At 39.4% G+C, this 9,712-nt stretch overlaps 1 protein-coding gene across 1 annotated transcript in view; it reads left to right on the forward strand.

The window, feature by feature from the left end:
• The window catches only part of KMT2C (lysine methyltransferase 2C), a 298,335-nt gene that overhangs the window by 154,901 nt on the left and 133,722 nt on the right, over nt 1-9,712 (forward strand). The gene's annotated exons all lie outside the window — the stretch shown is intronic.

The following is a 9,712-nucleotide window of genomic DNA, read 5'->3' on the forward strand; positions in this document are numbered from 1 at the left end:
ATAATTGCTTTACAATGGTGTGTTAGTTTCTGCTTTATAACAAAGTGAATCAGTTATACATATACATATGTTCCCATATCTCTTCCCTCTTGCATCTCCCTCCCTCCCACCCTCCATATCCCACCCCTCCAGGTGGTCGCAAAGCACCGAGCTGATCTCCCTGTGCTATGCGGCTGATACCCACTACCTATCTACCTTACGTTTGGTAGTGTATATATGTCCATGCCTCTCTCTCGCTTTGTCACAGCTTACCCTTCCCCCTCCCCATATCCTCAAGTCCATTCTCTAGTAGGTCTGTGTCTTTATTCCTGTCTTACCCCTAGGTTCTTCATGACATTTTTTTCCCCTTAAATTCCATATATATGTGTTAGCATACGGTATTTGTTTTTCTCTTTCTGACTTACTTCACTCTGTGTGACAGACTCTAGGTCTATCCACCTCATTACAAATAGCTCAATGTCTTTTCTTTTTATGGCTAAATATTCCATTGTATATATGTGCCACATCTTCTTTATCCATTCATCCGATGATGGACACTTAGGTTGTAAATAGAGCTGCAATGAACATTTTGGTACGTGACTCTTTTTGAATTATGGGTTTTCTCAGGGTATATGCCCAGTAGTGGGATTGCTGGGTCATATGGTAGTTCTATTTGTAGTTTTTTAAGGAACCTCCATACTGTTCTCCACAGTGGCTGTATCAATTTACATTCGCACCAACAGTGCAAGAGGGTTCCCTTTTCACCACACCCTCTCCAGCATTTATTGTTTCTAGATTTTTTGATGATGGCCATTCTGACTGGTGTGAGATGATATCTCATTGTAGTTTTGATTTGCATTTCTCTAATGTTTAATGATGTTGAGCATTCTTTCATGTGTTTGTTGGCAGTCTGTATATCTTCTTTGGAGAAATGTCTATTTAGGTCTTCTGCCCATTTTTGGATTGGATTGTTTGTTTTTTTGTTATTGAGCTGCACGAGCTGCTTATAACTTTTGGAGATAAATCGTTTGTCAGCTGCTTCATTTGCAAATATTTTCTCCCATTCTGAGGGTTGTCTTTTGGTCTTGTTTATGGTTTCCTTTGCTGTGCAAAAGCTTTGAAGTTTCATTAGGTCCCATTTGTTTTATTTTTGTTTTTATTTCCATTTCTCTAGGAGGTGGGTCAAAAAGGATCTTGCTGTGATTTATGTCATAGAGTGTTCTGCCTATAGTTTTCCTCTAAGAGTTTGATAGTTTCTGGCCTTACATTTAGATCTTTAATCCATTTTGAGCTTATTTTTGTGTATGGTATTAGGGAGTGATCTAATCTCATACTTTAACATGTACCTGTCCAGTTTTCCCAGCACCACTTATTGAAGAGGCTGTCCTTTCTCCACTGTACATTCCTGCCTCCTTTATCAAAGATAAGGTGACCATATGTGCATGGGTTCATCTCTGGGCTTTCTATCCTGTTCCATTGATCTATCTTTCTGTTTTTGTGCCAGTACCATACTGTCTTGATTACTGTAGCTTTGTAGTATAGTCTAAAGTCAGGGAGCCTGATTCCTCCAACTCCGTTTTTTGTTCTCAAGATTGCTTTGGCTATTCGGGGTCTTTTGTATTTCCATAGAAATTGTGAAATTTTTTGTTCTAGTTCTGTGAAAAATGCCAGTGGTAGTTTGCTAGGGATAGCATTGAATCTGTAGATTGCTTTGGGTACTAGAGTCATTTTCACAGTGTTGAGTCTTTCACTCCAAGAACATGGTATAGCTCTCCATCTATTTGTATCATCTTTAATTTCTTTCATCAGTGTCTTATAATTGTCTGCATACAGGTCTTTTGTCTCCTTAGGTAGGTTTATTCCTAGATATTTTATTCTTTTTGTTGCAGTGGTAAATGGGAGTGTTTTCTTGATTTCACTTTCATATTTTTTATCATTAGTGTATAGGAATGCCAGAGATTTCAGTGCATTAATTTTGTATCCTGCTGCTTTACCAAATTCATTGATTAGCTCTAGTAGTTTTCTGGTGGCATCTTTAGGATTCTCTATGTATAGTATCATGTCATCTGCAAACAGTGACAGCTTTACTTCTTTTCTGATTTGGATTCCTTTTATTTCCTTTTCTTCTCTGATTGCTGTGGCTAAAACTTCCAAAACTATGTTGAATAAGAGTGGTGAGAGTGGGCAACCTTGTCTTTTTCCTGATCTTACTGGAAATGCTTTCAGTTTTTCACCATTGAGGACGATGTTGGCTGTGGGTTTGTCATATATGGCCTTTATTATGTTGAGGAAAGTTCCCTCTATGCCTACTTTCTGGAGGGTTTTTATCGTAAATCGATGTTGAATTTTGGCGAAAGCTTTCTCTGCATCTATTGAGATGATCATATGGCTTTTCTCCTTCAGTTTGTTAATATGGTGTATCACATTGATTGATTTGCATATATTGAAGAATACTTGCATTCCTGGAATAAACCCCACTTGATCATGGTGTATGATCCCTTTAATGTGCTGTTGGATTGTGTTTGCCAGTATTTGGTTGAGGATTTTTGCATCTATGTTCATCAGTGATATTGGCCTGTAGTTTTCTTTCTTTGTGACATCCTTGTCTGGTTTTGGTATCAGGGTGATGGTGGCCTCGTAGAATGAGTTTGGGAGTGTTCCTCCCTCTGCTATATTTTGGAAGAGTTTGAGAAGTTTAGGTGTTAGCTCTTCTCTAAATGTTTGATAGAATTCGCCTGTGAAGCCATGTGGTCCTTGGCTTTTGTTTGTTGGAAGATTTTTAATCCCAGTTTCAAGTTCAGTGCTTGTGATTGGTCTGTTCATATTTTCTATTTCTTCCTGATTCAGTCTTGGCAGGTTGTGCATTTCCAAGAATTTGTCCATTTCTTCCAGGTTGTCCATTTTATTGGCATAGGGTTGCTTGCAGTAATCACTCATGATCCTTTGTATTTCTGCTGTGTCAGTTGTTACTTCTCCTTTTTCGTTTCTAATTCTGTTGAGTTGTGTCCTCTCCCTTTTTTCTTGATGAGTCTGGCTAATGGTTTATCAATTTTGTTTATCTTCTCAAAGAACCAGATTTTAGTTTTATTGATCTTTGCTATCGTTTCCCTCATTTCTTTTTCATTTATTTCTGATCTGATCTTTATGATTTCTTTCCTTCTGCTAACTTTGGGTTTTTTTTGTTCTTCTTTCTCTAATTGCTTTAGGTGCAAGGTTAGGTTGTTCATTCGAGATGTTTCCTGTTTCTTAAGGTAGGCTTGTATTGCTATAAACTTCCCTCTTAGAACTGCTTTTGCTGCATCCCATAGGTTTTGGGTCGTCGTGTCTCCATTGTCATTTGTTTCTAGGTATTTTTTGCTTTCTTCAGTGATCTCTTCATTATTAAGTAGTGTATTGTTTAGCCTCCATGTGTTTGTATTTTTTACAGATCTTTTATTGTAATTGATATCTAGTCTCATAGTGTTGTGGTCGGAAAAGATACTTGATACAATTTCAATTCATTTAAATTTACCAGGGCTTTATTTGTGACCCAAGATATGATCTATCCTGGAGAATGTTCCACGAGCACTTGAGAAAAGTGTGTATTCTGTTGTTTTTGGATGGAATGTTCTATAAATATCAATTAAGTCCATCTTGTTTAATGTATCATTTAAAGCTTGTGTTTCCTTATTTATTTTCATTTTGGATGATCTGTCCATTGGTGAAAGTGGGGTGTTGAAGTCCCCTACTATGAATGTGTTACTGTCGATTTCCCCTTTTATGGCTGCTAGTTTTTGCCTTATGTATTGAGGTGCTCCTATGTTGGGTGCATAAATATTTACAATTGTTATATCTTCTTCTTGGATCGATCCCTTAATCATTATGTAGTGTCCTTCTTTGTCTCTTCTGATAGTCCTTATTTTAAAGTCTATTTTGTCTGATATGAGAATTGCTACTCCAGCTTTCTTTTGGTTTCCATTTGCATGGAATATCTTTTTCCATCCCCTTACTTTCAGTCTGTATGTGTCTCTAGGTCTGAAGTGGGTCTCTTGTAGACAGCATATATATGGGTCTTGTTTTTGTATCCATTCAGCCAATCTGTGTCTTTTGGTGGGAGCATTTAGTCCATTTACATTTAAGGTAATTATCGATATGTATGTTCCTATTCCCATTTTCTAAATTGTTTTGGGTTCGTTATTATAGGACTTTTCCTTCTCTTGTGTTTTTGTCTAGAGAAGTTCCTTTAGCATTTGTTGTAAAGCTGGTTTGGTGGTGCTGAACTCTCTCAGCTTTTGCTTGTCTGTAAAGGTTTTAATTTCTCCATCAAATCTGAATGAGATCCTTGCTGGGTAGAGTAATCTTGGTTGCAGGTTTTTCTCCTTCATCACTTTCAGTATGTCCTGCCACTCCCTTCTGGCTTGTAGAGTTTCTGCTGAGAGATCAGCTGTTAACCTTATGGGGATTCCCTTGTGTGTTATTTGTTGTTTTTCCCTTGCTGCTTTTAATATGCTTTCTTTGTATTTAGTTTTTGACAGTTTGATTAATATGTGTCTTGGCGTATGTGTTTCCCCTTGGATTTATCCTGTATGGGACTCTGTGTGCTTCCTGGACTTGATTAACTATTTCCTTTCCCATATTAGGGAAGTTTTCAACTATAATCTCTTCAAATATTTTCTCAGTCCCTTTTTCTCTTCTTCTTCTGGGACCCCTATAATTCGAATGTTGGTGTGTTTAATGTCGTCCCAGAGGTCTCTGAGAGTGTCCTCAGTTCTTTTCATTCTTTTTTCTTTATTCTGCTCTGCAGTAGTTATTTCCACTATTTTATCTTCCAGGTCACTTATCCGTTCTTCTGCCTCAGTTATTCTGCTATTGATCCCATCTAGAGTATTTTTAATTTCATTTATTGTGTTATTCATCGTTGTTTGTTTTATCTTCAGTTCTTCTAGGTCCTTGTTAAATGTCTCTTGCATTTTGTCTATTCTATTTCCAAGATTTTGGATCATCTTTACTATCATTCTGAATTCCTTTTCAGGTAGACTGCCTATTTCCTCTTCATTTGTTAGGTCTGGTGGGTTTATCTTGCTTCTTCATCTGCTGTGTGTTTTTCTGTGTTCTCATTTTGCTTATCGTACTGTGTTTGGGGTCTCCTTTTTGCAGGCTGCAGGTTTGTAGTCCCCATTGTTTTTTGTGTCTGTCCGCAGTGGCTAAGGTTGGTTCAGTGGGTTGTGTAGGCTTCCTGGTGGAGGGGACTAGTGGCTGTGTTCTGGTGGATGAGGCTGGATCTTGTCTTTCTGGTGGGCAGGTCCACGTCTGGTGGTGTGTTTTGGGGTGTCTGTGGACTTATTATGATTTTAGGCAGCCTCTCTGCTAATGGGTGCTGTTGTGTTCCTGTCTTGCTCGTTGTTTGGCATAGGACGTCCAGCACTATAGCTTGCTGGTCGTTGAGTGAAGCTGGGTGCTGGTGTTGAGATGGAGATTTCTGGGAGATTTTCGCTATTTGATATTATGTGGAGCTGGGTGGTCTCTTGTGGACCAGTGTCCTGAAGTTGGCTCTCCCACCTCAGAGGCACAGCGCTGACTCCTGGCTGCAGCACCAAGAGCCTTTCATCCACATGGCTCAGAATAAAAGGGAGAAAAAGTAGATAGAAAGGATTAGTAGAAGAAAGAGAAAAAGAAAGAAAGAAAGAGGAGGGAGGGAGGGAGGAAGGAAGGAAAAAAAGAAAGAAAGAAGATAAAGTAAAAGATAAAATAACATAAGTTATTAAAATAAAAAATAATTATTGAAAATTAAAAAAATAAAAAAAATGGATTGAACCCTAGGACAAATGGTGGAAACAATGCTATACAGACAAAATCTCACACAGAAGCATACACATACACACTCACAAAAAGAGGAAAAGGGGAAGAAATCATAAATCTTGATCTCAAAGCCCACCTTCTCAATTTGGGATGATTCGTGGTCTATTCAGGTATTCCACAGATGCAGGTACATCAAGTTGATTGTGGAGCTTTAATCCGCTGCTCCTGAGGCGGCTGGGAGAGCTTTCCCTTTCTCTTCTTTGTTAGCACAGCTCCCGGGACTCAGTTTTGGATTTGGCCCCGCCTCTGCGTGTAGGTGGCCGGAGGGTGTCTGTTCTTGGCTCAGACAGGACGGGGGTAAAGGAGCCGCTGATTCAGGGGCTCTGGCTCACTCAGGCCGCGGGGAGGGCGGGGCACGGAGTGCGGGGCGGGCCTGCGGCGGCAGAGGCCGGCGTGACGTTGCGCCGGCGTGACGTTGCACCAGTCTGAAGCGCACCGTGTGTTCCTCGGGGGTATCGTCCCTGGATCCCGGGACCCTGGCAGTGGCGGGCTGCACAGCCTCCCCGGAAGAGGGTTGTGGATAGTGACCTGTGCTCGCACACAGGCTTCTTGGTGGCGGCAGCAGCAGCCTTAGCGTCTCATGCCCGTCTCTGGGGTCCGCGTTGTTAGCCGCGGCCCGCGCCCGTCTCTGGAGCTCCTTTAAGCAGCGCTCTTAATCCCCTCTCCTCGCGCACCAGGAAACAAAGAGGGAAGAAAAAGTCTCCTGCCTCTTCGGCAGGTCCAGACTTTTCCCCGGACTCCCTCCCGGCCAGCCGTGGCGCACTAACCCCCTGCAGGCTGTGTTCACGCCGCCAACCCCAGTCCTCTCCCTGCGCTCCGACCGAAGCCCGAGCCTCAACTCCCAGCCCCGCCCGCCGCGGCGGGGGAGCAGACGAGCCTCTCGGGCTGGTGAGTGCCGGTCGGCCCCGATCCTCTGTGCGGGAATCTCTCCGCTTTGCCCCCCGCACCCCTCTGGCTGCGCTCTCCCCCGCGGCTTCGAAGCTTCCCCCTCCGCCACCCGCAGTCTCCGCCCGCGAAGGGGCGTCTAGTGTGTGGAAACACTTCCTCATTCACAGCTCCCTCCCACTGGTGCAGGTCCCTTCCCTATCCTTTTGTCTCTGGTTATTTTTTCTTTTGCCCTACGCAGGTACGTGGGGGGTTTCTTGCCTTTTGGGAGGTCTCAGGTCTTCTGCCAGCGTTCAGTAGGTGGTCTGTAGGAGTTGTTAACACGTGTTGATGTATTTCTGGTGTATCTGTGGGGAGGAGGTGATCTCTGCGTCTTACTCTTCCGCCATCTTCCCGGATGCCGCTCTTTTTTGTTTTTACATTTAATATTGCCAATGAAAAGCAATTCCCGTTTCTCCTTTCTTTGTAAATGACCCCTTTTCTTTTTGGTGGGGCTAGTAGAATTATTCATTTATCCTTGTTATCTTTGCCTATGTTTCTAGGTGTAAGACATTTTATTCTGAAGCTGGTGTTTTCTGTTTGGGTGGGTGTTTTTGTAGTGAAACGGGTATCAGTAGAACAGAGAAAAAAGACTCTTGTCTTTCAGTTTCCTCATCTATTAAATGGAAATTATGCTTAATGTTACCTTTTATTATTAGATATTTTCATAAATTTTCTTCTAATTTCTCTGCTTATAATCCTTCTACTTTCTCTCCTTCTAGTACTGTTTTTAAACAGACATTGGACCTTCCTGATAGTTTCCCATGCCATTTTATTTTTTCTCTTACTTGCTATCTTCATTCTTTATTACTGCATTATGGGAGAATCCTAACAGACTAATAAGAAGAAAAGTTTGGTAAAGGTTAAAAACAGCTTGGTGTGTAGAAAACTAATATTTGATATTTCTTAGAGCACTTAGCCAATTGTAGTAGTTGATGTAGAATAAATACTTGATAATTAATTGAACAAGCTTTGGAATATCCTGAAAGTTATTGTTACTGTTTCATAACTCATCTTTAACCTTATCTCTGAAATTTTGTTGATTCTGTTTTGTGTTATAGTTTTATTTTGGGAGAGCCTTCCAAGTTTTGGAAGTTCCTCAGACTCTCTCTTACAGGTGGCATTGTGAACTCTCATTGAGAGTTTTTTCTTGGATGTGTTCTTGGACTAATGTCAAAAGATATTTAACACTTTTCTTTTTATCTTTCCCTCTCCTTCTCTTTTTTCCAATGATTAAAAAAGTATAAAAAATTATTTAAGAGTTTTTAATATCGAGTCAAATTGTTTAGTTGATAAGAGCTATTTATCTTACCTTCCTCTCACGAAATGTTAATTAGCTTTGTAATTGTTATGTAGCTTATAATTTGTTTTGATTTGTGACATGCGGTGTATGAGGGTGCTGATGTTAGACAAGTTTCCTGTAGAAATTTATTCTTTGACATTTTCTACAATTTTATAAATGCTTTTTATTGGTTCAAAAAGATATATTCCAGCCTGTATAGATATGTTTTCTTTCAGTGCCAAATGTCTTTCATTAGCTATGTAGTTTTAACAGATGGCTTTGAAGCATTCACTTAAATGCAGTTAGTATTTTATTTCCCTTTATTCCCTAATCTCTTTACATGTTATTGTAAATTAGTATGTTGGATACATTCCAGGACTTCTCAGTAGTTTAGCTAATGTCATGTAATATTTTCCATTGCAAATATGATTAAGAGAACATGTTGATGTTTCTAAAATGATATAGACAGTGAGAAAAGGATCAAGTTAAATTATTTTATTTCCTTATTATACACTTAAAAGTCATATTTTATTTGTCAAAAATACTTTTAGAGCAAAAGGCTTTTGTACAACTTGCCATATGCTATAAAAGTAATGGAGATTCTGGATTTTAACAATGTAGCAGAAATTATTCTGCGATGTTAATGAGTTAATAATAAAAACTTTAAAGTGGTTGATTGGACATAGAAATGTACTTTCTTCCCTCAGCATTACCTTGACCTTTCCAGCATTGACTCAAGGATACTCAGACTACCTAGATATTATACATGTCTTTAATTCTGGGTTCTGTTAATACAGTAAACATATTTAGATACCATAGGAAGTTGTGACATAAATATATTTTTTGGAAAAAGCTGATTATTATACTTTATCACTGAAGATAAAGAAGGCTTTATTTCTTTTCTTCAGTTTTTGTTAATGCAGTAATAATACCTTTGAGTACAAAAAGACAACTGAAATGTGTGTTAGTGTGTGAACTTGTGGACATTATATAAAGTTAAAATGTCAAAGATATAACTAGTGTTTATGAGTTACTTAGAAACTACAGTGGTCTTGTTGCCTGCAGCCAAAATGTGTAGAAGACACACCAAGAGACACTTAACTTTCTTATATTGGTTCAGTGCAGGGGACTGATGGTTATGAGGAAGAGTTTGATGGCATGTGATATCTTATGTAGATTTACATGCAAGACATTGAAATTATTTATAATTTAAAAACTATTGTATTATCTAATTGACTAGCAGAATATGGAATCAGTATATTAGCATGTGAAGATATTCATAGTAATGTTAGCAACTCTGTTACCTGAGCCTCAGTTTTACCACGTACCGTCCCATTTGGCTTCAGTTAGTTCAGCTCTGCTAGTCATGAGCCACACCTACAGTAAGATTACCGAAAGTGAAGTCCATTTAATACATATAAATATGAACACCAGTTTATTAGGGCCTTTCTATGTCAAACAGCATTCATGGTACTAAGAATACAAAGTTAGTACAACCTGGTTCCTCTACTCAAACATCTTGGATGAAAAAAGAGCAATAAGTAATTACTATGCAATAACATAAATGCTAAACAGAAGTATATGCAAGAAGGGCAGCTAGGCATCTCCTACACACAGAGATTTTATACGTTATGATGCCCCAAGTGGGCTTGGGTGGATGAGGACGTTTATTAATCTTTCTTAGGGAAA

This window comes from Lipotes vexillifer, unplaced genomic scaffold, assembly GCF_000442215.2.
Source record: "Lipotes vexillifer unplaced genomic scaffold, Lipotes_vexillifer_v1.1 scaffold472, whole genome shotgun sequence".
Lineage (NCBI taxonomy): Eukaryota > Metazoa > Chordata > Mammalia > Artiodactyla > Lipotidae > Lipotes > Lipotes vexillifer.